Raw genomic sequence first — 26142 nt, forward strand, 5'->3', positions numbered from 1 at the left:
CAACGGTACAGAATTTTATAACTTTGCTGCACCATCTGTGCTGAAATGGAACAACGGCTCACCGCATAGAAACAAACATCCCAGTCCCTTTCTGTCCACGAGAGCCCCATATCTTTTTCCCAGGCTGCCATGTGTCCCAATGGTTGAGGCAAAATCCCATTCAATAAATGGCCAACAGATTTTATAACATGTCCGCGCTGGCACGTACATGTTATATTTATTTTATTTAAAAAATTTTCTATACCGTCGTTTAGTGATATACCATCACAACGGTTTACAAATAGGCACATAAATAAATTCAAGATGGATTGTACTTTAACCAGAGGGTGCCGCAGTTGTTCAGATACATGATTCAATATTATAAGCTATATGTAAAGTGTATTAAAATTCTCTTTATGGGCTAACCATAGATGCGGCGTGTTCTTTTTAAAATCTACCCCATGTGTAACAGAACTTAGTAGTGCTTAGCTTGATTACCACTTGCTGAGCAACTGATTATACTACACCCAGAGTCTGGTGGGTAGAGTCCTATGCCTCTTGAATACTATGTGTAATTCTGGTCGCTGCATCTCATAAAAGATATAGTTGCACTGGAGAAAGTGCAGAGAAGGGCAACCAAAATGACAAGGGGCATGGAAAGGCTAAAGTAGAGCTGTTCAGCTTTTGAGAAGAGACGGCTGAGGGGGCAATATGATAGAGGTCTACAAAATCATGAAAGGAGTTGAACAGGTTAATGTAAATTGGTTTTCCTGTACATACCCAGATCAGTCCAGACCAGTGGGTTATGCACTCCCGTGGAGTCAGAGAGCAAAGCTTCAAGGCACTGGTATCCCAAGTGTGGCACCTGCAGCTCATCAGTATTTCTCTGACTCCAGCAGATGTAGTTGAGTATACCTGCAGCTCTGTGCGAGATGTATTTTTCTTGCTCCCTGAGGTGCTAGGTTCAGTGTCTGGGCCATCCCTCAGGTAGAGCCAGGCAATGCTAGCCCCTGTGGTTCCGGGTCCCCTGATAACCAGGGGACTGGCTCCCTCAGCGACCCGAAGGCTCCCCCTCAGTGTCTGCGGTACAGGGAAGTAGACCCTTTGTGGATTTTTTTCTATTATTCTTAGCTTAGGCTTAATTTTTTTCTGTTACTAGAAGTTAAAGTTTTTGTGTAAAAAAAACAAAAAACAGCTCCAAGTTCCCTGTTCACCGCGGCTCCAGGGGTAAATTAGTCTGCTCGGTGGTGCTGAGCCAGGAAGACCCCTGAAGAGGAGGGGAGAGTGTTTCAGCCCTGGTAAGAACCTCCGAGGACGTTTTTAGGCTCGCTGCCTCATTTTTACTGCTGGCTTCGGAGCTATTTTTACCGTGGTGGCCATTTTGTTTTTTCTTTCTTGACCTCCCACACGGCTCCCCAGCGTTCCTGGGGCCAATTTTCACAGCGTTTGGTGGGGGTCACCAGGGCTGGGTTGCAGCACCTATTTTCTTCTGGGGTGTGGAGTTATATGCCCCTTTTTGCAGGAGGAGCAGGGCAGAAACTCCTCTGGTGGAATCCTGTAAGGCTTGCGGGGTATGGTCAGCTTATTTAGACCCCCTGGGGAAGGGGCCTCAGACAAGAGGACCAAACCTAAAAAGTCTGCATGTAGGTCAGGCTTGGCAGCTCGGTCTAACAGAAGGAGCCCAACGCCCACTGCACACCCTGTGGAAAAGGTCTCCCAGGATGACCCTTCCCCACTGCATGGACTCTGAAACACTAGAGACACGGACTGAGAATTGAGAGACACATAGAAACATAGAAATGATAGCAGAAGAAGACCAAACGGCCCATCCAGTCTGCCCAGCAAGTTTTGCACTTTTTTTTTTTCTCATACTTATCTGGTACTCTTGGCTCATAGTAACCTTTTGGTTCTATTTCCCTTTCACCCCCACCATTAATGTAGAGAGCAGTGTTGGAACTGAATCTAAGTGAAATATCTAGCTTAATTAGTTAGGGGTAGTAACCGCCGCAATAAGCAAGCTACACCCATGCTTATTTGTTTACCCAGACTATGTAATTCAGTCCTTGTTGGTTGTTGTCTGTATATAGATCCACTTTTCTTCATTCCCCCTGCCGTTGAAGCAGAAAGTTATGCTGGATATATATTGAAAGTGAAGTATCAGACTTTCTCCCCTGCCGTTGAAGCAGAGAGCTATGCTGGATATGCGTGAAGTATCAGACTTTCTCCCCTGCCGTTGAAGCAGAGAGCTATGCTGGATATGCGTGAAGTATCAGTCTTTCTCCCCTGCCGTTGAAGCAGAGAGCTATGCTGGATATGCGTGAAGTATCAGTCTTTCTCCCCTGCCGTTGAAGCAGAGAGCTAGGCTGGATATGCATTGAAAGTGAAGTATCAGGCTTATTTGGTTTGGGGTAGTAACCACCATAACAAGCATCTCCAGGTAGTAGCCGTCATTCCTGCGAGCCACCCACTCTTCATTCACTTCCTCTAGACTTTATGGATCCACAGTGTTTATCCCACACCCCTTTGAAGTCCTTCACAGTTTTGGTCTTCACCACTTCCTCCGGCAGGGCATTCCAGGCATCCACCATCCTGTCTGTGAAGAAATACTTCCTGACATTGGTTCTGAGTCTTCCTCCCTGGAGCTTCAAATCGTGACCCCTGGTTCTGCTGATTTTTTTCCGACGGAAAAGGCTTGTCGTTGTCTTTGGATCATTAAAACCTTTCAAGTATCTGAAAGTCTGTATCGTATCACCTCTGCTCCTCCTTTCCTCCAGGGTGTACATATTTAGATTCTTCAATCTCTCCTCATAAGTCATTCGATGAAGACCTTCCACCTTTTTGGTCGCCCTTCTCTGGACCGCCTCCATCTTGTCTTTGTCTCTTTGGAGATACGGTCTCCAGAACTGAACACAGTACTCTAAGTGAGGCCTCACCAAGGACCTGTACAAGGGGATAATTAATTCTCTTTTCTTACTCGATATTCCTCTCTCTATGCAGCCCAGCATTCTTCTGGCTTTAGCTATTGCCTTGTCACATTGTTTCGCCGACTTCAAATCATTAGACACTATCAGCCCAAGGTCTCTCTCCTGCTCCGTGCACATCAGCCTTTCTCCCCCCATCGAATACAGTTCATTCGGAATTCCACTCCCCATATGCATGACTCTGCACTTCTTGGCATTGAATCTCAGCTGCCATATCTTCGACCACTCTTCCAGCTTCCTTAAATCCCGTCTCATTCTCTCCGTGTCCACTCTGTTGCAGATCTTAGTGTCATCCACAAAAAGACAAACCTTACCTTCTATCCCTTCCGCAATGTCTCTCACAAAGATATTGAACAGAACTGGTCCCAACACCGATCCTTGCAGTACATCGCTTAAAACTGCTCTCTCTTCAGAGAGAGTTCCATTTACCATCACACATTGTCTTCTGTCCGTCAACCAGTTTGCAATCCAGGCCACCACCTCGGCACTCACTCCTAAGCTTCTCATTTTATTCACCAGTCTCCTGTGCGGGACTGAATCAAACGCTTTGCTGAAATTCAAGTAGATGACATCGAGTGCTCTTCCTTGATCCAATTCCTTGGTTACCCAGTCAAAAAAGTCAATCAGATTTGTCTGATAGGATCTTCCCCTGGTGAATCCATGCTGCCTCTGGTCCAGCAATTCTCCGGACTGTAGATAGTTCACTATTCTCTCTTTCAACAGTGACTCCATTACTTTTCCCACCACCGAAGTGAGGCTAACTGGTCTGTAGTTATCAGCCTCTTCTCTGTTCCCACTCTTGTGAAGCGGGACCACCACCGCTCTTCTCCAATCACTCGGCACCACTCCCGTTTCTAGGGATCTATTGAACAGGTCACACAGCAGACCCGCCAGCACATCTCTGAGCTCCCTCAGTATCCTGGGATGAACTTCATCAGTCCCCATGGCTTTGTCCACTTTCAGTTTCTCCAGCTCTTCCCATACATTTTCTACTGTAAATGGAGTTACATCTACTCCACTCCCCTCCAGTTTCTTGTTAATTAGCGACGGTCCTTCTCCAGGGTCCTCTTTAGTGAACACAGAACTGAAGTATTCGTTTAATATTTCTGCCATTTCTTCGTCTCTCCACACATTGATCCTTTCCACCTTTCGATTTCACTATACCACTTTGAACTTTTCTCTTTTCACTGATGTATCTGAAAAATGTTTTGTCACTTCTCTTTACCTCCTTGGCAATCCTCTCTTCCGCTTGACTTTTTGTTATCTTGATTAATTTCTTCATCTCCCTCAGTTCTACCAGATATTCTTCTTTGTGCTCCTCCCTTTGGGATCTTTTATATTTCTTGAACGCTGTTCTTGTAGCAGTTATTTTGTCAGCCACCTCCTCGGAGAACCAGATAGGTTTCATTTTTATTTTTCTTTTCTTTACTTTTCTAACATATAGATTAGTTGCCTTGGTAATTGCTCCTTTTAATTTGGTCCACTGTTGATCCACATCTCTCTCGTTCTCCCAGCCTTTTAGTTCTTCCTCCAGGTACCTCCCCATTTCATCAAAGTCCATATTTTTGAACTGCAAAACTTGGGTCTTTGTGCTTCTTTTCTGTATCCTTTTTGTGATAATAAACCATACAGTATGATGATCACTGGTGCTGAGGTGGGCACCCATCTGGACATCAGAGACATTATATCTATTAGTGAGCACTAAGTGAGCACTAAGTCGAGTATACGATTTTCACCAGAATTTGTGCTGCTCATGCATGAAGCATTTCTGGCTCGTAAGCTTGCAAAGCGCAGAGCCCAGGATGGGAGCATGGGAGTTCCCAAGCGTCCCCATCTGCGAACTGATGGTCGTCCGTCCCGGGCAACTTTGGCTCGGGAGGATCTAGCGGGTGCAGTCGACTAGCAGGGGAACGACTCCACTCCGCCCCCGAGGGGCACCGCTGCAGATCAGGGTGAGGTCCCTCCAGACATAGATATGGGCGACGATGAACAGGATCCGGTAGTATCTAATATGGAAGGGGACGACCCCTGCGTAGTCCGGCTGTTTAAGAGAGAGGAATTGCACCCCCTTATTCCCCAAGTGCTTGAGGAATTCGGAGTAAGACCCTCGCTGGAAGATTCCGACAGTGAGGGAGTGAACCCAGTCCTGGACGGTCTCCGGGGTCCACCTAGTGCTTTTCCCATCCCAAAGAAGATTCACAGCCGGGAGTGGGAATCCCCGGAGGCAGGGCTTAAGGTCGGCCGGGCGATGCAAAAACTCTACCCGCTCATGGAGGAACATTTAGAACGCCTCAGGGTACCTAAGGTGGATGCAGCTGTATCAGCAGTGACCAAGAAGACTACCATTCCAGTGGCGGGAGCGGCTGCTCTCAGAGTTGTGCAGGACCACTAGCTGGAGCTGCATCTGAAGCGGGTGTTTGAGGTCTCCTCCTTAGGACTTTGGGCGGCTATGTGTGCCAGCATGATGCAAAGAGCGTGATTTGTTGGATTCAAAAACCGCAGGACCCATTGTCTTCTGGGACTTTGTCAGCTTCTCAGGCGGCTTGTCTGGAGGTGGCGGTAGCATATGTGGCGGATGCCGTATATGACTTGGTGCTTTCAGTGGCCCGGAGTATGGTCTCCTTGGTGGCGGCTTGGCGACTCCTATGGCTCTGCAATTGGGCAGCGGATGCTTCCTCCAAGTTGCAACTGTGCAGTCTGCCTTTTCGAGGGAAGTTGCTGTTTGGAGAGGATTTGGATCAGCTGATGAAATCTCTGGGGATTCCAAGGGCAATAAACTGCCGGAAGATAGAAAGCCCTACAGGAAATCATTCTGTCCTCGATACCGTTTTCGGGATCGAGGACAGAATGAGTGTTCCACCCTCTGGTTCCAGACAGACCTCTTCCCTACACAGTCCTTTCGCGGCTCCATTCATCCTGCCAGAGGTGGTTTTGGTCAGGGAACCAGAACTGGGAAGCCTGCCCAATGAAATAAGGCCCATCCACTCCTCGGACGGGATGATCGGGGGCAGGTTGTCCCAAATTTACGAGGAATGGGCCAGGATCACCTCTGATCACTAGGTGTTGGAGGTGGTAAAAGAAGGTTTACCACCACTTCAGCAGGAGCCCATCCTCTAGGATTGGACAGATTGTTTTTGTTTCGTGGCTTGGCTTTTCAGAGACGTTTAATACCGAAAGGGTATTCAAAGCCAGTTATTGCCTCTTTGCTTCAGTCCAGGAGACATAAGAAAATAAGAAAATGCCATACTGAGTCAGACCAAGGGTCCATCAAGCCCAGCATCCTGTTTCCAACAGTGGCCAATCCAGGCCATAAGAACCTGGCAAGTACCCAAAAACTAAGTCTATTCCATGTTACCATTGCTAATGGCAGTGGCTATTCTCTAAGTGAAATTAATTGCAGGTAATGGACTTCTCCTCCAAGAACTTATCCAATCCTTTTTTAAACACAGCTATACTAACTGCTCTAACCACATCCTCTAGCAACAAATTCCAGAGTTTAATTGTGCGTTGAGTAAAAAAGAACTTTCTCCGATTAGTTTTAAATGTGCCCCATGCTAACTTCATGGAGTGCCTCCTAGTCTTTCTACTATCCGAAAGAGTAAATAACCGATTCACATCTACCCATTCTAGACCTCTCATGATTTTAAACACCTCTATCATATCCCCCCTCAGTCATCTCTTCTCCAAGCTGAAAAGTCCTAACCTCTTTAGTCTTTCCTCATAGGGGAGTTGTTCCATTCCCCTTATCATTTTGGTAGCCCTTCTCTGTACCTTCTCCATCGCAATTATATCTTTTTTGAGATGCGGCAACCAGAATTGTACACAGTATTCAAGGTGCGGTCTCACCATGGAGCGATACTGTTATGCTCGGTATACTGTGGACCCTTGCCCCGGAGAAAGAGAAACACCCACCTGAGGAACCAGGTGCCCCACGACTCCGGATGGTGGACGTCTCGGTACTGCTACCCCTCAGTACCCGTCGCAGTCCTCGGCAGGCTGGGTACAGGCCAGAAGAGTCAGAAGTAAGTCCAAGTTCCAGGCAGGGGTATAGTGGAGTTCCCAGGAAGTACTGTAAACTCCAATCTGGGATTCCAGCAGACAAGGTAAATCCGAAGCAGTCCGAGGTCCAGGCAGGCAGCAGGCAACGAGGTCAAAAGGCAGTCTGAGGTCCAGGCAGGTAGCAGGTAAACAAGGTCAAAGGCAATCCAAGGTTCAGGCAGGCGGCAGGCAAACAATATCAAAGGCAGTCCAGGTATCAGGCAGGCGGCAGGCAAAACAAGATCAAGGCAGTCCAGGTATCAGGCAGGCGGCAGGCAAAACAAGATCAAGGCAGTCCAGGTATCAGGCAGGCGGCAGGCACAACAAGATCAAGGCAGTCCAGGTATCAGGCAGGCGGCAGGCACAACAAGATCAAGGCAGTCCAGGTATCAGGCAGGCGGCAGGCAAAACAAGATCAAGGCCAGGCAGGAGACAGCAGGAAAACCGGACCGAACAACACTGGGACCTGTTGAAAAGGCGTCTGAATCACCGCGGAGGAGGTTTAAATCTCCCTCCCCTCCGACGTCATCTCCGGGGCCGACCTCGTTTCCGCGGCCCGGCCCCTTTAAGAGGCGGGGCCAGCCGCGGCTCCTTCGATGCTGTCTTCGGGCTGCAGGACGCCATTACGCCGCGACCCGTGCCCTGCCGACCGCTAGTGGAGGAGTCCCGGGTGACCTGCGGGGAACAGGTAGGGAGACCCGATCGTGTGCAATCGCGATCGGGTCTCACAACAGATACAGAGGCATTATGACATTTTCCGTTTTATTCACCATTCCCTTTCTAATAATTCCCAACATTCTGTTTGCTTTTTTGACTGCCGCAGCACACTGAACCGACGATTTCAATGTGTTATCCACTATGACACCAAGATCTCTTTCTTGGGTTGTAGCACCTAATATGGAACCCAACATTGTGTAATTATAGCATGGGTTATTTTTCCCTATATGTATCACCTTGCACTTATCCACATTAAATTTCATCTGCCATTTGGATGCCCAATTTTCCAGTCTCACAAGGTCTTCCTGCAATTTATCACAATCTGCTTGTGATTTAACTACTCTGAACAATTTTGTGTCATCTGCAAATTTGATTATCTCACTCGTCGTATTTCTTTTCAGATCATTTATAAATATATTGAAAAGTAAGGGTCCCAATACAGATCCCTGAGGCACTCCACTGTCCACTCCCTTCCACTGAGAAAATTGTCCATTTAATCCTACTCTGTTTCCTGTCTTTTAGCCAGTTTGCAATCCACGAAACGACATCGCCACCTATCCCATGACTTTTTACTTTTCCTAGAAGCCTCTCATGAGGAACTTTATCAAACGCCTTCTGAAAATCCAAGTATACTATATCTACCAGTTCACCTTTATCCACATGTTTATTAACTCCTTCAAAAAAGTGAGTCAGATTTGTGAGGCAAGACTTGCCCTGGGTAAAGCCATGCTGACTTTGTTCCATTAAACCAGGTCTTTCTATATGTTCTGTGATTTTGATGTTTAGAACACTTTCCACTATTTTTCCTGGCACTGAAGTCAGGCTAACCGGTCTTTAGTTTCCCGGATCGCCCTGGAGCCCTTTTAAATATTGGGGTTACATTTGCTATCCTCCAGTCTTCAGGTACAATGGATGATTTTAATGATAAGTTACAAATTTTTACTAATAGGTCTGAAATTTCATTTTTTAGTTCCTTCAGAACTGTGGGGTGTATACCATCCGGTCCGGGTGATTTACTACTCTTCAGTTTGTCAATCAGGCCTACCACATCTAGGTTCACCGAGATTTGATTCAGTCCATCTGAATCATTACCCATGAAAAGCTTCTCCATTACGGGTACCTCCCCAACATCCTCTTCAGTAAACACCGAAGCAGTGGCTTATGTCAGGGTGTGAAGAGTGTTTGAGTCCTGGTGTTTGGAGGAAGGTCTGTAAGTTTTGAGTGTGGACATTCCTCACATCTTGCCCTTTTTACAGCAGGGCTTAGCAAAGGGACTGGCCTACTATTCTCTTCGGGTACAAGTGGTGGCCTTAGGATGTCTTAGAGATAAGCTGCAGAGGAAGCTGTTGGTCTCACATCTGGATGTAGTATGGTTTCTGAAGAGGGTCAAGCACTTGCAACTGCCAGTGTGTAGGATGTGTCCATAATGGAGCCTTAACTTGGTTCTGAGAGTCCTCTGTGGACATCCATTTGAGCTGTTGCAGAGTGTGTCACTGAACGACCTCACCTTGAAGGCGATTTTTCTGGTGGCGATTTGTTCAGCCAGGTGGATTTCAGAGCTTCGAGCCTTGCTCTGAAGAGAGCCTTTCCTGTGGTTTACAGTCAATGGGGTGTCTTTATATATACGCAATGCCCTCATTTTTACCAAAGGTAGTCTCGTTTCACCTTAACTAGACAGTGGAGCTTCCTGTATTTCCAAATTGTACTTCGGAGGAAGCTGCACTTGTTGGATGTTCGTCAGATTCTGTGGCAGTGTCTTAAGGTCACAAACAGTTTGAGTGGTCGGACTGTTTGTCTTGTTTGGTGGAACAAAGAAAGGAAGTAAGGCGTCTAAAATCATGATTGCTCGTTAGTTACAGGAAGCTATTTTTTCAGCCTATCTCTGTAAAGGTCAAAAGGTTCCCAAGAGGTTGTGGATGCATTCTACTAGGACACAAGCAGCCTCCTGGGCTGAGTGTCAGTTGGTGTTTTTACAGGAGATCTGTAGGGCTGTGACATGGTCTTTGCTTCACGTTTTCACCAGGCTTTACCAGTTAGGTATACAAGCTCCAGATGAGGCAGTTGTGAGCGGGTCTTTCAGGTGTCACCCTGTATAGGGGAGCTTGGGCACATCCCACTTGTCTGGACTGATCTGGGGAATGAACAGGAAAGGAAAATTCCCTGCTAAATTTAATTCCTGGAATAACACAGATGAGTCTAGAAGCCTGTCCCCTTATTTTCGAAAGACCAATATGGCTGAGATTGCCTGTTATTGTAGAAATTACTATGTGTATATATATATATAGAATCTATAGGGCTGGAAGGTTTTTCGGTTCCTTTGTTAGATGTTAGGGCTTCAGTTCAGGGGGCTCCAACCTGGGTTCTCTACTCACCCTAGAAAGGGAAGTTTGATTTGAGTTGAGAGTTTTCGCTCTAATTTGGCTTGGGTACCGGTCAATACTAAGGGACTGCATGTAGCACTCTCTGTTATGTAGCAGTAGGGATGTGCAACAGGGACGGAAAGGTTCGATTCGTATTCATCGGGACCCAAATCCATTACATCCGTTTTCAGGGGACCCCGATTCGTCCATTAGTTACGTATGGTATTCGTTTCCCATTAAAGTTAAAAAAAAAACCCATCCCAACCCTTTAAATGTAATTAACTACAACCCCGCACCCTACTGATCTCCCCAAGACCTGCCAAAAGTCCCTGGTGGTCCAGCGGGGGTCCTGGAGCATTCTCTTGCACTCAGGCCATTGGCTGCCGGTATTCAAAATGGCGCCTTTGCCCTTACTATGTCACAGGGGCTACCGGTGCCATTGCTCGGCCCCTGTCACATGGTAGGAGCACAAGATGGCGCCGGCCGACCATTGCTCCTACCACTTGACAGGGGCCGACCAATGGCAACGGTAGCTCCTGTGACATAGTAAGGTCAAAGGCTATCGGTGCCATTTTGAATACCGGCAGCCGACGGTGCGAGTGTAGGAGATCGATCCAGGGCCCCCGCTGGACTACCAGGGACTTTAGGCAAGTCTTGGGGGGGCAGGAGGGTGGGGGGTTCATTGTTCAGGATTCGTTGCATTCGTGGGGGTTCGCCATGCGTTTCGCGAACCTACGAATGCAACGAATAAGGATCTATACGTTGTGGATTGCGCATTCGTTCACAACGAATGCACATCCCTATGTAGCAGTGCCTGAAACGTTTTTATTCTCTGCCTCCATCTGCTGGTAGAGATGCAAAACCCACTAGTCTGGTCTGATCTGGTATTCCAGGAACAAAAATTAACAGGTAAGAACCAGTTTTCCTTTATCTGTTTCCCGACCAAAGTTAGCCAGCTAACTTTACCCGGCTAGCACTGATATTCATCATAGCTGGGTAAATTTAAGCCATACCTCTGGAAACAATGATTTACATGTCTGAAAACTGTTTACAAATAAGAATATGAAGGTCAATATTCAAAGGGGTTTGCCAGGCTAAATTTGGGACTTGTCCAGACAAAGCTCAAATTTCTCCTTTCCTGTCCTGCTAAAGGCTACAACTCAGCTGAATACAAAACGTAAGCAGAGCAAGTGGCATTATCCCAGGACAAGCAGGATAATAGTCCTCACATATGAGTGACATCATTGATGGAGCCCTGGTACGGAAAAACTTCTGTCAAAGTTTCTAGAAACCTTTGACTGGCACTGAGGCCACTGAGCATGCCCAACATGCCATGATCCCTGCAGCCACAGAGGTCTCCCTTCAGTCTTTTTTTTTCCGCGTTGCTGTAAGCCTCGCGTATTAGGAGCTCCGTGAGTTTCTCACAAAATTTTCCTCAAGGAAAATATAACTTTTCTGTCAGAAAATAATCTACTCAGGTCTCCCTTCGACGTATCGTTCGGTGAGTACTTTAAATCAATTTTCGGTTGATTCCAGTTACCTCGTTCCAGTACCCGCAGCCACTGACCATTATTTGGCCTTCGTTCACCATGGCCACCGGATTCAAAACAATGTCCAAGTTGTCCCCGAACAATGTCAATAACAGACCCGCATAACATTTGTGTTCTCTGCCTGGGATCAGGCCATGATGTCCACGCATGTTCTACCTGCTCCCAGATGACACCGAAGGATAGGCGTGCCCGTCTTGATAAAATCGAGGAACTTTTTAAGTAGTTAACTCCATCGTCATGTTCAACATCGTCACCGAAGAAAACGTCATCCTTTGTTGAAAAACATCGAGGAAAGAAAAAGTTCGATGACCGTCTGTCACCTACCCCATCCGGATCTTCAATAGCGTCTTCCTCGATATCGAGTAAAGAACATCAAGAGAAACGAAGCCATGGTCACCGGTCTGACTCTGTTCCATCGGGAGAATTGGTTTCCGCATCGGCATCGAAGGACGTTGAGCCGATGACGAAGCGGGTCCGGGTATTAGAGCTGCCATGCCGCTCTATACCCGAGACACCGAGGCGCTCTCCTCCAGGATTGGTGTTAGAGACTGTGCTACCACGCTCTGATGTGGAAGTGCCAGTAGCACCAATCTTACCTTCTCCTGCGACAGTGGACCCAGTCCCAGTCTCCAGGGAAGAAGTGACTTCCATGGTTCAACAGGCAATCATCGAGGCTTTTCAGAAATTCCAGCCTCCATCGGCACCGGTACAACCACCGACACCGGAACCGTCGGTTTTTCAGCCTCTTCTCAACAGACTCGATGCCTTAATCGATGCCTTTCCAGCACCGGCACAGATTCCATCGATGGATCTTCCAAAGCCGCCATAGACACCATCCATGCCAAAACATCCACTGATGACCCCTTCAATTCCCATTCCAGGCTCATCAGAGGATGATGAAGGGTACTCTGATCCCTTACCAGGGCCTTCAGAAACCCCGCATACCATCGGTGCCTTCGATGCCACACCAGGGTTCATCGATACTGTCACAGCCAGGTCCATTGGGCAATGCCGGCCACCAATTGCCATCGATGCCAACGAGGCCTTTCGATTCTCCATTGATGCCTTTTCTGCCTCCATCGATGCCAAAGCAGATTCCAAAACATAAATCGAAGTCTGCTTCTAAGACAAAGCATCCTCTTACAGAAGACACCTTGGATCCCTCTGGGTCCCATTTCCAACCTCACTATAGTCCTTGGGAGGATGTGGACACTGATACTGATGCTGAAGATATAGTATCTGAACCTTCTCCACCAGAAGAAAGGAGGAAGTCCCCTCCTGAGGACCTGTCCTTTGCAAACTTTATAAAGGAAATGGCAGATACCATTCCTTTTGAGTTACTCACTGAAGAAGATACAAGACACTTAAAGTCCTACAGTTTGTAGATGCATCAAAGAAAGTAATGGCGATACCCATTCATGAAGTCCTTCTGGAACTTCAGCATCGCTTATGGGAGCATCCTTGCTCTGTACCAGCTGTCAACAGAAGAACAGACGCGACATACCTGGTTCAACATACTCCAGGTTTTCAGAAGCCACAATTGACACACCAATCAGTGGTTCCTGTACGTACCCGGATCAGTCCAGATAGTGGGTTGAGCCTCCTTTCCAGCAGGTGGAGACAGACTAAAACTTGCAGGATGCCCTATATCAGGACAGAGCCTATCCTCTAACCCTTCAGTATTCGTCTGTCTCCAGCAGGTGCAGCATCTCCCCTTCGGTTCTCTGCTGTAGGCTAGTCAGCCTCTTCTTTCTCTTTAAGCTCAAGCAAGTACTTCTTTTGGTTCTTGTTTTAAAAAAAAAAAAAAAAAGGATCTCTGAAGGAAATTTCTGCCTTCTTTAGTGCTTTTCTGTTTTTTGTGTGGGAGACGTCCGTCTCCCAGCTCTTGTCCGGCTCAGGGGGGCTTGTCCCCTTTTGCAGGAGGGGGTTCCCTGCATAGTCCTGAGTCCGTGGATGCTTCCAGGTGTGGGGACCGACGCTTTCTAGGCCTCGTTCCCCCTCTGGCTGCCGAGAGGGTTTTGAACCTGCTGCTGTGCTCAGTAAAAAAAAAAAAAAAAAAAAGAGTTAAAAGGTGTTAAACTTTCAATAAATTGCAGGTACTCACCTACCTCTAACTTATTTGCAGCAGTTGACCAGCGTTTTTATTTTTTTCTGGTCAGAGTAGGGCTAGAACTGGCAGTCAGAGAAGCAGAAGGCAGCAGGTTTCCCGCCTGCTCTCTCCTGCTGTGCAGGCTGTCAATCAAGCTTTATTTCAACTTTTTTTTCTTCAGCCGAGGTTTAGCTATGTCCCGGCTGATAGCCTGTCTTTCTTGTGGGCTGTCCTCTTCGCGTTTTTCGTGTCAGGGCCTCTGCACTGCTTGCCTGCCGGGTGGGGAAGGTCCCTCCTCGGCAGGACAAGCAAATTTAGCCCGGGGCTCCACTCCTCCCGGCATGGCTAGGCCTTTCCCGGGTCGGCAGAGCCCAGGAATGGCCGCCATCTTTGATTTTCATCGGGGCAGATTTCAGTGCTCCCTGGGGCTGGGGGGGCCGGATTTTTTTTTATTTAACCCCCGATTTTGCCCCTGTGGGTCCCCAGGAGGGGGGTCCTGACCTTCCCTCGCCCCCCCCCCCCCCCCCCCCCCCGGTGTCTCCCAGGTCCTTGGACCTCGCTGCTTCCTCGGATTCGGCGGATGCCCCCCCCCCCTAGAGGGGGATGACCCCAGAGCCCTTCGTCTTTTTCGTAAGGAGGAGTTAGAGCCCCTCCTCCCTTTTGTTTTGGAGGAGCTGGGTCTGGAAAGTCCCTCCGTGGATAATCTCATGGCCTCACTCCCTAAGGATATGAACCTGGTTTTGGGAGGGCTCCGGCCTTTCCCTTCCACCTCATGCTTAAGCTCCTTATCCTGCGGGAATGGGAGGCTCCTGAGGGTGCGCTCCGGGTGGGGCGTGCGATGGATAAGCTCTATCCCCTCCCGGAAGAGGGCTTGGAGCTGTTGCGATATCCATCGGTGGATTCTTATGTTTCTGCAGTGGCCAAGCACACCACGATTCCGGTGGAAGGTTCCACGGCCTTGAAGGATTCACAAGATCGTAAGCTGGATGCTCACCTGAAGCGCATCTTTGACGCCCTGGCTCTCGGGGTTCGGGCGTCTTGCTGTAGCAGTCTCATGATGCGGGCGGGCCTCCAGTGGGTCCAACAGTTACTCTGCGCCAGGTAAGGCAGAACAAGCCGAACGTCTGGAGGCAGTAATCGCTTACGTGTCAGACGCCCTCTACGATTTGGTCCGTGTGCAGGCGAAGGCGATGGTTTTGGCAGTGGCTGCCCAGAGGCTCCTTTGGCTACGCCACTGGTCGGCTGATCAGTCCTCGAAGACCCGGCTGGGCACGCTTCCCTTCAAAGGTAAGATGCTCTTTGGCGAGGACCTCGACAAGCTTATGGACTCCTTGGCTGACAACAAGGTCCATAAGCTTCCAGAGGACCACCCTAAGTCTTCCCGGTCCTTCGCGGCCTCTCGCTTTCGCTTCAGGGGTCAGCGTCGCTCTGCTTCTCGCGGGCGGGGTGGTGCTGCGAGGGGGTCTTCTCGTGCGCAGTCCTGGTTGCAGTCCTTTCATGGCAGGCGGCCTTTTCGTGAGGGCCAGCCCGTGCATACCACAGCTAAACCTGCTGCGCAATGAAGTTCAGCCGACCTATTCCTCGGTCCCTTACCTCGGCGGATGCCTCTCCCTGTTTTTCAAGGAATGGGTCAAAATCACGTCGGATCAGTGGGTCCTCGACATTATCAGAGACGGGTACGCTTTCAACCACGTCAGGGAACTTCCAGATCTCTTTCTGTTCTCCCCTTGCGGCCGGGCCAAGAGGGACTCGGTGGTCCAGACTCTCTCCTAGCTTCTGGATCTGGGGGCGGTGGTCCCAGTCCCAAAAGGGGAAATTGGCGCCGGCCAGTATTCTATTTACTTCACCATGCCAAAAAAGGACGGGACCTTTCGCCCAATCCTGGACCTCAAGAGGATCAATCGGGCCCTCAAGATCCCCCACTTCCGCATGGAAACCCTACGGGCGGTCATTGCGGTGGTCCGTCCCGGAGAGTTCCTTGCTTCCCTCGATCTCGCAGAAGCATATTTTCATATTCCCATCCACCGCGTCTACCAGAAGTATCTCCAATTCCACATTCTCAACTAGGACTTCCAGTTTCGAGCTCTCCCCTTCGGCCTCGCGACTGCTCCTCGCACCTTCACGAAGGTCATGGTAGTAGTGGCAGCGGCCTTGCGCCGGGAGGGGATTCTCGTCCATCCCTATCTGGACGATTGGCTCATCAGGGTCAAGTCGGAGACCTCTTGCCGGCGGGCGGTGGATCGCGTCTTGGAGCTCCTTGCCTCTCTCGGGTGGATAGTGAACTTTTCCAAGAGCAAGCTTCAGCTTGCTTCGACACCCAAGTAGGCAAGGTATTCTTACCTCGGGCGCGAGCCCTCAAGCTGATCGATCAGGTCCAGAATCTGATTGTGCTCCCCGACAGCCTGGGATTATCTGCAAGTCCTGGGCTCCATGGCTTCTATTTATTTATTTATTTAGCATTTTTATATACCGACTTTCCAATAACAGAATTACTGATCAATTCGGTTTACATTTTAACAGTAACATTGACAAGTAAATGTCTTACAATGAACAGGTCTACCATCGATCTGGTCCCCTGGGCCTTTGCTCATATGCGTCCATTATAGAAAGCTTTGCTGTCTCATTGGCAACCAGTGTTGGAGCAGTTCCACGTTGTCCTTCCGTTCTTGGAGTCTACTACCAACGAATTACAGTGGTGCCTGTCTCTTCCTCATCTCCTGCAAGGGATGCCTCTTCAAGCTCCACAGTGGACGATAGTAACCACGGACGCCAGCCTGTTGGGCTGGGGTGCGGTCTGCCTCAGTCCACCCAGGGGACATGGTCCCAGACTCAGTCACGCTGGCACATCAATCGACTGGAAACTTTGGCGGTCCGCCTGGCCCTTCAGGAGTTCCTTCCCCTGATCCGCGGCAAGGCGGTACGAGTCCTGTCCGACAACTCCACCACAGTCGCCTACATCAATCGCCAAGGGGGCACTCGCAGTCCCTGGTAGCCATAGAAGCCAGCCGTATCCTCGCTTGGGCGGAGCGTCACCTACAGTGCCTTGCGGCTTCTCACATCGCCGGAAAAGACAATGTTCAAGCCGACTTCCTCAGCCGGCAGTCGCTCGATCCGGGAGAGTGGGAGCTCTCGGACGCGGCCATGGCTCTGATAGTGGACAGGTGGGGTCCTCCTCACCTCGACCTCATGGCGACTCTGCGCAATGCCAAGGCCAATCGGTTCTTCAGCCGCTGAGGGAGCACAGCGCAGAGGGCGTGGATGCTCTGGCTCTACCTTGGCCAGCGGATGTCCTTCTGTACGTGTTTCCCACGTGACCACTGGTGGGGAAATTTCTCGGGAGAATCGAGCTCCACCGGGGACCTGTGATTCTCGTCGCTCCCGAGTGGCCGTGAAGGCCGTGGTTCGCGGATGTCATCAATCTAGCAGTGGACGGGACCCTGCACCTCGGTCATCTCCCTCGTCTCCTCCAGCTGGGGCCTGTATTTTGCGACCAGGCCGATCACTTCTGTCTTGCGGCCTGGCTTTTGAATGGCGTCGCCTGAGGCGCAAAGGTTATAGGGAGGAGGTCATCTCCACCCTGCTGCGAGCCCGGAAGCAGTCGACTTCTCTGGCCTATGTGCGCATCTGGAAAGTTTTTGAGTCCGCGTGTATGGAGGCAGGGGTCCCTGCGCGCTCCGCCTCGATTCCTTTGATTCTTTCTTTTCTTCAGAAGGGTCTCTCTAAGGGCCTCTCCTTCAGTTCTCTACGCATTCAAGTCTCGGCGCTCGGCTCTCTCCTGGGTCGGGTGGACGGTCATGCCTTAGCAGCTCACCCTGACGTGTTTCGATTCCTGAGGGGCGTTAGACACCTCCACCCCCCCCCCCCCCTCTCAGGCCACATGTCCGTCGTGGAGTGTCAACCTGGTACTTCGTGCTCTCTGTGCGGCTCCCTTCAAATCTCTTCGCCATGCTTCGCTCAAGGATCTTACTCTAAAGACTGTCTTTCTGGTCTCTATTTCCTCTGCTCGCCGTATTTCCGAGCTTCAGGCGCTGTCCTGTCGGGAGCACTTCTTGCGTTTCTCCGATTCCGGGGTTTCTCTCAGGACGGTTCCTTCCTTCTTGCCTAAGGTTGTCTCCACTTTTCATGTCAACCAGTCGGTCGAACTCCCAGTGTTCTCTCCGGAGGAGATTGCGGGTACGGCGGGTGGTGACCTTCGTCGGCTAGATGTGAAACGAGTCTTGCTTCACTATCTCCAGGTCACCAATGACTTCCGGGTATCGGACCATCTCTTCGTCCTTTGGAGTGGTCCCAACCGCGGTAAGCAGGCTTCTAAGACCACGATTGCGCGGTGGTTGAAGGAAGCCATTTCCTCGGCGTATCTTTGTCAAGGTCGTCCGCTTCCTGAGGGTCTGAAGGCCCATTCTCTGCGTTCTCAGGCTACTTCGTGGGCGGAGAGTCAATCTGTCTCTCTGCAGGAGATTTGCAGGGCCGCCACTTGGACATCTCTGTACACTTTTCCTCGGCACTACCGTCTGGATGTACATGCTCCAGTGTTCAGTTCCTTTGGGCGGCAAGTGCTTCGAGCGGGACTGTCTCGGTCCCACCCAGTTTAGGGAAGCTTTGGTACATCCCACTGTCTGGACTGATCCGGGTACGTACAGGAAAGGAAAATTAGTTCTTACCTGTTAATTTTCATTCCTGTAGTACCACGGATCAGTCCAGACGCCCTTCCCTGTCTGTCTTCTGTCCTCTCGAAGCTTGTTTTCTTGCAGGTCTGCAGATTTTCATATTTTCCTTGGTGCAAGATTACTGAGCATTTACACCGGAAGCCTTGGTGGTTATTTTATATCAAGTTTATGCAAGAGCGTATAGGTATACCATGCTTCTACATTAATCTATGGTTGCTCCATTGAGCTTTTTGGTTACTTGCTTGATCCTATTCTTGGGTTTATTGTTTTATGCTTTGACATACGTTATACTGAAGGGTTAGAGGATAGGCTTTGTCCTGATATAGGGCATCCTGCAAGTTTTAGTCTGTCTCCACCTGCTGGAAAGGAGGCTCAATCCACTGTCTGGACTGATCCGTGGTACTACAGGAACGAAAATTAACAGGTAAGAACTAATTTTCCTTTGTTGAATCGGCTCAGAAAAAAGCAAGGAAGCAAAAACCGCATTCTTCTGCACATTCCTACTGCTACATAACCGAGAGTGCAATCTGCAGTCCCTTAGTATTGACTGGTACCCAAGCCAAATTAGAGCAAAAACTCTCAATTCAAATCAAACTTCCCTTTCTAGGGCACTATATCCTGCTGTCCTGGGATAACACCTATTACAGGTAAGCAATTTTGCTTTATTCACACAAATGGCTTTGAAAATTATCCTCACCATGTTTTGATAATCGGTATATCTTAATAATAAAGGTTGTTTCACATACACTGCTCATTGCAAAATTTGTTTAAAAACAAATAAGTGCTCTTTAGAAAAATTTTATTAACATAGATTTAGGATACTACTAATTACAGGTGCACTTATTTCAACAAAGATGTTTTCTAATATATTTGAATGTATAGATCTTAGGTTTTTATGTATTGTTTTATTGTAAACCACCATGATTGTTAATCTCAGAATGATGGTATATAAATAAATATATGAAAATATGAAATAAGAAATAATTGTTTCAAAATATTGATTTTAACTTATAGTTCCCTGTACGTACCAGGATCAATCCAGACAGTGGGTTATCTCCCCCTTAAGTACATAAGAACATAAGAAATTGCCATGCTGGGACAGACCAAGGGTCCATCAAGCCCAGCATCTTGTTTCCAACAGAGGCCAAAAACCAGGCCACAAGAACCTGGCAATTACCCAAACACTAAGAAGAACCCATGCTACTGATGCAATTAATAGCAGTGACTATTCCCTAAGTATAATTGATTAATAGCCATTAATGGACTTCTCCTCCAAGAACTTATCCAAACCTTTTTTGAACCCAGCTACACTAACTGCACTAACTACCTTCTCTGGCAACAAATTCCAGAGCTTTATTGTGTGTTGAGTGAAAAAGAATTTTCTCCGATTAGTCTTAAATGTGTTACTTGCTAACTTAATGGAATGCCCCCTAGTCCTTCTATTATTCGAAAGTGTAAATAACCGAGGCACATCTACTCGTTCAAGACCTCTCATGATCTTAAAGACCTCTATCATATCCCCCTCAGCCGTCTCTTCTCCAAGCTGAACAGCCCTAACCTCTTCAGCCTTTCCTCATAGGGGAGCTGTTCCATCCCCTTTATCATTTTGGTTGCCCTTCTCTGTACCTTCTCCATCGCAACTATATCTTTTTTGAGATGCGGCGACCAGAATTGTACACAGTATTCAAGGTGCGGTCTCACCATGGAGCGATACAGAGGCATTATGACATTTTCCGTTCTATTAACCATTCCCTTCCTAATAATTCCTAACATTCTATTTGCTTTTTTGACTGCTGCAGCACACTGAGCCGACGATTTTAAAGTATTATCCACTATGATGCCTAGATCTTTTTCCTGGGTGGTAGCTCCTAACATGGAACCTAACATCGTGTAACTACAGCAAGGGTTATTTTTCCCTATGTGCATCACCTTGCACTTGTCCACATTAAATTTCATCTGCCATTTGGATGCCCAATCTTCCAGTCTTGCAAGGTCCTCCTGTAATGTATCACAGTCTGCCTGTGATTTAACTACTCTGAATAATTTTGTATCATCCGCAAATTTGATAACCTCACTCGTCGTATTCCTTTCCAGATCATTTATATATATATTGAAAAGCACCGGTCCCAATACAGATCCCTGACGTACTCCACTTTTTACCCTTTTCCACGGAGAATATTGACCATTTAATCCTACTCTGTTTCCTGTCTTTTAACCAGTTTGTAATCCACGAAAGGACATCGCCTCCTATCCCATGACTTTTTGGTTTTCGTAGAAGCCTCTCATGAGGGACTTTGTCAAACGCCTTCTGAAAATCCAAATACACTACATCTACCGGTTCACCTTTATCCACATGTTTATTAACCCCTTCAAAAAAATGAAGCAGATTTGTTAGGCAAGACTTCCCTTGAGTAAATCCATGTTGACTGTGTCCCATTAAATCATGTCTTTCTATATGCTCTACAATTTTGATCTTGAGAATAGTTTCCACTATTTTTCCCGGCACTGAAGTCAGATCTCACCGGATCGCCCCTGGAGCCTTTTTTAAATATTGGGGTTACATTGGCCACCCTCCAGTCTTCAGGTACAATGGATGATTTTAATGATAGGTTACAAATTTGAACTAATAGATCAGAAATTTCATTTTTGAGTTCCTTCAGAACCCTAGGATGCATACCATCCGGTCCAGGTGATTTGCTACTCTTTAGTTTGTCAATCTGGCCTACTACATCTTCCAGGTTCACAGCAGATGGAGTCAATTAGAACTTTGAAGGATGCTTCCTTATAAGGTAGTGCACCCTCTACTAATCCTCAGTATTGTCTTGACTCCAGCAGATGACTGTGGTGGCTTTCGTTCCCCGCTGAGATGACTAGAAAGCTAATTTAGGAATTTTCTCTATTTTCCTCAGCTTTCCTTTCTTTTGGATGGATCAAGTCTAATTAAAAAAAAAAAATCTTTGAATTTTCTGAGGGAATTATTTGGAGAGCTTTTCTGTAGCCTCCGCTCCTGCTTTAGTGGGAGCATTCTATTGCTTGCAGGCAGTACTATTTGCAGCTCTCCCCACCCCTCCCATCTCTGTTGTCGGGGTAAGTTTGTTTTTATTTCCTCTCTTCCTCTCTCCGGGGTGTAAGTTGGTGGTGCCGACCTCTCCCCCTGTGGCTGCTATCCGACCCGCTGCCTCTGAGCTGCCGTTTTCTTCGGGGCAGCTGGCACAGAGAGGCGTTATTCCTCTGTGCCTCTATCTGTGGGTTGCTGAGGGTTAGAGAGAGAGAGAGCAGGACTGAAGCGGAGGCTATTACCCGCTTTTTACGGCCACGGACCTGGTGAGCGTGAGGAAGAACAGGCTGAAGCGGAGATTTTTCCCGCTTCCCGCAGCTTTAAACCTCGCCTGTTTCTCGCATTAAGAACAGCTGGTTCCCTCGTGGCTCCGTCGGGGTTTCCCATGCCTCGTTCGTCCAGGTGCTGTGCTTGTGGAGAGCCCGGGTTGAGGCTCACCCGTGAGGTGATTTGCACAGCTTGCCTCCCTGGTGGGGAGGGACCCTCTCAACTGCCGGGCCGCTCTGGTTCTCGTCTTCTGGCGCGGGAACGGCAGCCATTTTGTCTCCAGACTCGGCTGCTCCAGCGCTAACAGGAGAAGAGCAGGATGCTCCTTTATCATCTCAGCCGCCGGTTTTGACACCCATTCCACCTCTGGAGCCTTTTCCTCTGTCAGGGGATCTTCCCACTCTTCCTCCATCGGGGCCACCTCCGTTTTCCACGGATTTTGTTCTCCTGCTTCACAATGCTTACCTGGCCAGAATGGGCCAGCACCAGGAATTTTTGGCGGGACCTCCTCCTAAGGTACCCAGAATGGCTGATTCCACTGAGGTCTTGGGAAATGCCCAGACCGTGAGGAGTGCCCAAGGGTCAGCGGTCCCGGGACCAGGGGTACCTCCGACGACCTCAAGCGCTCCGAGGGTCCATTTGGTACACCCCTCTGCGGGGGGAGTCTGTTCCTCAGCAGGACCAGGATCCCGATGAACCTTCAACTACAGCTCAATTGGAAGGGGATGATCCTAGAGTCCTGCGGATCTTCCAGAGGGATGAGCTGGACCCCCTCATTCCACATATCCTACAGGAATTGGACATTGAGGCCCCTCAGGACCCGCCTGAGCCTAATCCACCAGCGAATAAAGGGGACCTCCTTCTGGCTGGTCTACGTCCGCCGTGTAGGTCCTTTCCTTCCCATCCCACGTTCCTTCAACTGTTATCCAGGGAATGGGATTCTCCGGAGACCTCCCTCAAGGACGGCAGAGCCATGGATAAGCTATATCCTCTCCCGGATGATTTCCTGGAGTTTAAGGTTCCTAAAGTAGATTCTGCAGTCTCAGCGGTGACGAAAAGAACCACCATTCCAGTAACAGGTGGTGCAGCCTTGCGAGATCTTCAAGATCGAAAGCTGGAAGTTTATCTTAAGAGAGTTTGAGGTGTCTGCCCTGGGGGTCCGGGCAGCCATTTGTAGTTCCTTCGCTCAGCATGCAGGCCTCCACTGGCTTCAACAGCTGCTCAGCTCCCAGGAGTTGCCTCCTGAGGAAGCACTTCAGGCAGACCACCTGGAGGCCGTCATAGCATATGGAGCAGAAGCTCTATATGACATTCTGAGAGTATTGGCCAGATCTATGGTTTCAGCATTCTCGGCTAGACGCCTCCTCTGGCACAACTGGTCGGCAGATTCTTCTTCCAAGTTGCAGCTGGGATCCCTTCCTTTCAAGGGCAAGCTACTATTTGGGGAGGATCTGGACCAGATTATCAAGACCCTAGGAGAGAATAAGGTACACAAACTGCCAGAGGATCGCCCTCGTTCTTCTAGGTCTTTTAATTCCACTAGAAGCTGATTCAGGAATCAACGTCGTTTCCACCAGGAAAGGACTGCAGCTCCTCAACAGCCGTCCTCTCAATCTCAATCCTGGACTCAGTCCTTTCGTGCCCGAAGACAGCCCCGCTCTGGTCCGGCCCAGGGGACGTCCTCCAAGTCTTCACAATGAAGCTATGCCGGCCCACTCCCCGATCCCCAGGATAGGGGATCTCTCCCTTTTCTTTGAGGAGTGGGTCAACATCACGTCAGATCAGTGGGTCCTGGATATTCTAAGACACGGCTACGCGTTAGAATTTGCTCGGTCGCTAAGAGACAGGTTCCTCTTCTCTCCATGTGGCCCAGCCCAGAAACAACTCATAGTCCAGCAGACACTCGACAGGCTTCTGGTTCTCTGAGCAATTCGTCCAATCCCCCCTTGGAAGTAGGCCGGGGACATTATTCGGTATACTTTGTAGTCCAAGAAGGAAGGTTCCTTCCGCCCGATCTTGGATGTCAAGTTGGTCAACAGGGCCCTCAAGATTCCCCACTTTCGAATGGAAACCTTGCGCTCCATGATAGCAGCGGTACACTCCGGAGAATCTTTGGCCTCCCTGGATCTGATGGAAGCTTATCTACACATTCCCATCCTCCAAGCGCACCAGTGTTTTCTGCGATTCAAGATTCTGGGACAGCATTTCCAGTTCCAGGCTCTACCCTTTGGTCTTGCGACTGCTCCTCGAACCTTCACGAAGGTGATGATAGTAATAGCTGCCGCTCTCCGGAGGGAGGGAGTCTTGGTGCACCCATACCTGGATGACTGGCTCATTCGGGCAAAGTCCTCAACCCAGTGCCACCGGGCGGTCGACAAGGTGTTGACGCTTCTTCACTCCCTCGGTTGGGTGGTCAACTTCGCCAAGAGCAGCCTTTCTCCATCTCAGTCTCTGGACTTCCTGGGGGTGCATTTTCACAGCGCTGGGCAAGGTGTCTGCCCCCGGACAGGGCTCATACACTCATAGCTCAGATACAGCGATTCATTGGTCTCTCGCTTCCAACGGCATGGGATTACCTCCAGGTCCTGGGATCCATGGCTTCCACCATCGATCTGGTCCCCTGGGCATTTGCACATATGTGTCCCTTACAGCACGCCTTGCTCTCTCGCTGGAAGCCGGTGTCTCGGGACTTCCACGCCATCCTTCCTCTCCCGCAGGGAGCCAAGGACAGTCTCTCGTGGTGGTTCAATCTGTCTCATTTTCTCCAGGGTATTCCTTTGGACATCCCGAAATAGGTAATTGTCACGACGGACGCCAGTCTCTCTGGCTGGGGAGCGGTGAGTCCGATGAGTTCTGCGCAAGGGAAGTGGACGCCGTCCCAAGCAACTTGGCCGATCAATTGCTTGGAGACCAGAGTAGTGCATCTGGCATTGAAACGCTTCCTACCTCTTGTCCATCATTGCGCAGTCCGAATACTCTCAGACAATGCGGCCACTGTGGCCTACATCAATCGCCAAGGGGAAACAAGGAGCCGGCATGTCTCTCAGGAGACAGACAGGTTGATGACGTGGGTGGAGACTCATCTCTTCCGCCTTGCGGCTTCCCACATCGCAGGCGTAGACAACGTTCAAGCCGACTTTCTCAGTCATCAACATCTAGATCCCAGAGAGTGGGAACTCTCAGAGGAGGCAGTGAATCTCCTGTTCCTCAGATGGGGGACCCCCTATCTGGATCTAATGGCGATCTCCCGGAATGCCAAGGCAGCTCGGTTCTTCAGTCGCAGAAGAGAGTATGGCGCAGAGGGAGTAGATGCCTTAGTCCTCCCCTGGCCCCGTCACGTTCTCCTCTGTGTTTCCCCCTTGGCCTCTGGTGGGCAAGGTGCTCCGGAGAATAGAGTCCCACCAGGGTCCGGTAATGCTGGTGGCGCCGGAATGGCCCTTTCGTCTGTGGTTTGCAGACTTGATCAACCTCGCAGTGGACGACTTCGTCTGGGTCACCTTCCACGCTTGCTGCATCAGGGTCCGGTATCTTTCACACAGGCCGATCGCTTCTGTCTTGCGGCCTGGCTTTTGAGAGGCACCCGCTGAGATGGCGTGGATACCCAGAGGCCGTTCTCTCGACCCTCCTCAAGGCTAGAAAGATGTCTACCTCCATCTCCTATATCAGGGTATGGAAAGTTTGAGAACTGGTGTGCCTCCATACCTGTGTCGCCACGGACTGCCTCAGTGGCTCAGGTCGTATCTTTTCTTCAACAGGGACTGGACAAGGGTCTGGCCTACAACTCGCTGAGAATGCAAGTCTTTGCCCTAGGCTCTCTACTTCATCAACGAGAGGGAACTTCCCTCTCCTCTAACCCGGATATCATCTGATTCCTCAGGGGGGTGAAGCACGTGAAACCCCCGGTCCACGCTCTTTATCCTTCGTGGAGTCTCAATCTCGTTCTCCGAATCTTGGTCGGTCCACCCTTTGAACCCATGCATTCTGCAACCCTCAAGGATATCACTCTCAAGACAGTTTTCCTGGTAGCTATCTGTTCTGCCCGCAGAATCTCGGAGCTTCAAGCACTCTCGTGCAGAGAACCCTACCTTCGTTTTACGGATTCGGGAGTTTCCTTGCGCACTGTGCCTGCTTTTCTGCCCAAGGTGGTTTCCGAGTTCTACTTGAATCAGACAGTAGAGCTTCCATCCTTCTCAGCGGACGCATCGGCGGATCTGCGCAAGCTATCTGGAAGTCACTAATGATTTTCGCTTGTCGGACCATCTTTTTGTTCTCTGGCATGGTCCGAGGAAGTCATCAAAAACTACCATTGCTCGCTGGCTGAAGGAGGCGATCTCGGTGGCCTACACTGCAGTGGGTCGACAACCTCAGGCGGGTGTCAAGGCCCATTCTCTTCGAGCTCAGGCTGCTTCCTGGGCGGAGATGCAATCGGTCTCGTT

General features: G+C 49.4%; 1 protein-coding gene and 1 long non-coding RNA gene across 9 annotated transcripts in view; one reads left to right on the forward strand and one right to left on the reverse strand.

The window, feature by feature from the left end:
- SYCP2 (synaptonemal complex protein 2) overlaps window positions 1–26142 on the forward strand; it is a 752024-nt gene that overhangs the window by 548969 nt on the left and 176913 nt on the right. The window lies entirely within an intron of this gene.
- LOC115096642 overlaps window positions 1–26142 on the reverse strand; it is a 112091-nt gene that overhangs the window by 62168 nt on the left and 23781 nt on the right. The gene's annotated exons all lie outside the window — the stretch shown is intronic.

Source organism: Rhinatrema bivittatum, chromosome 8 (assembly GCF_901001135.1).
Source record: "Rhinatrema bivittatum chromosome 8, aRhiBiv1.1, whole genome shotgun sequence".
Lineage (NCBI taxonomy): Eukaryota > Metazoa > Chordata > Amphibia > Gymnophiona > Rhinatrematidae > Rhinatrema > Rhinatrema bivittatum.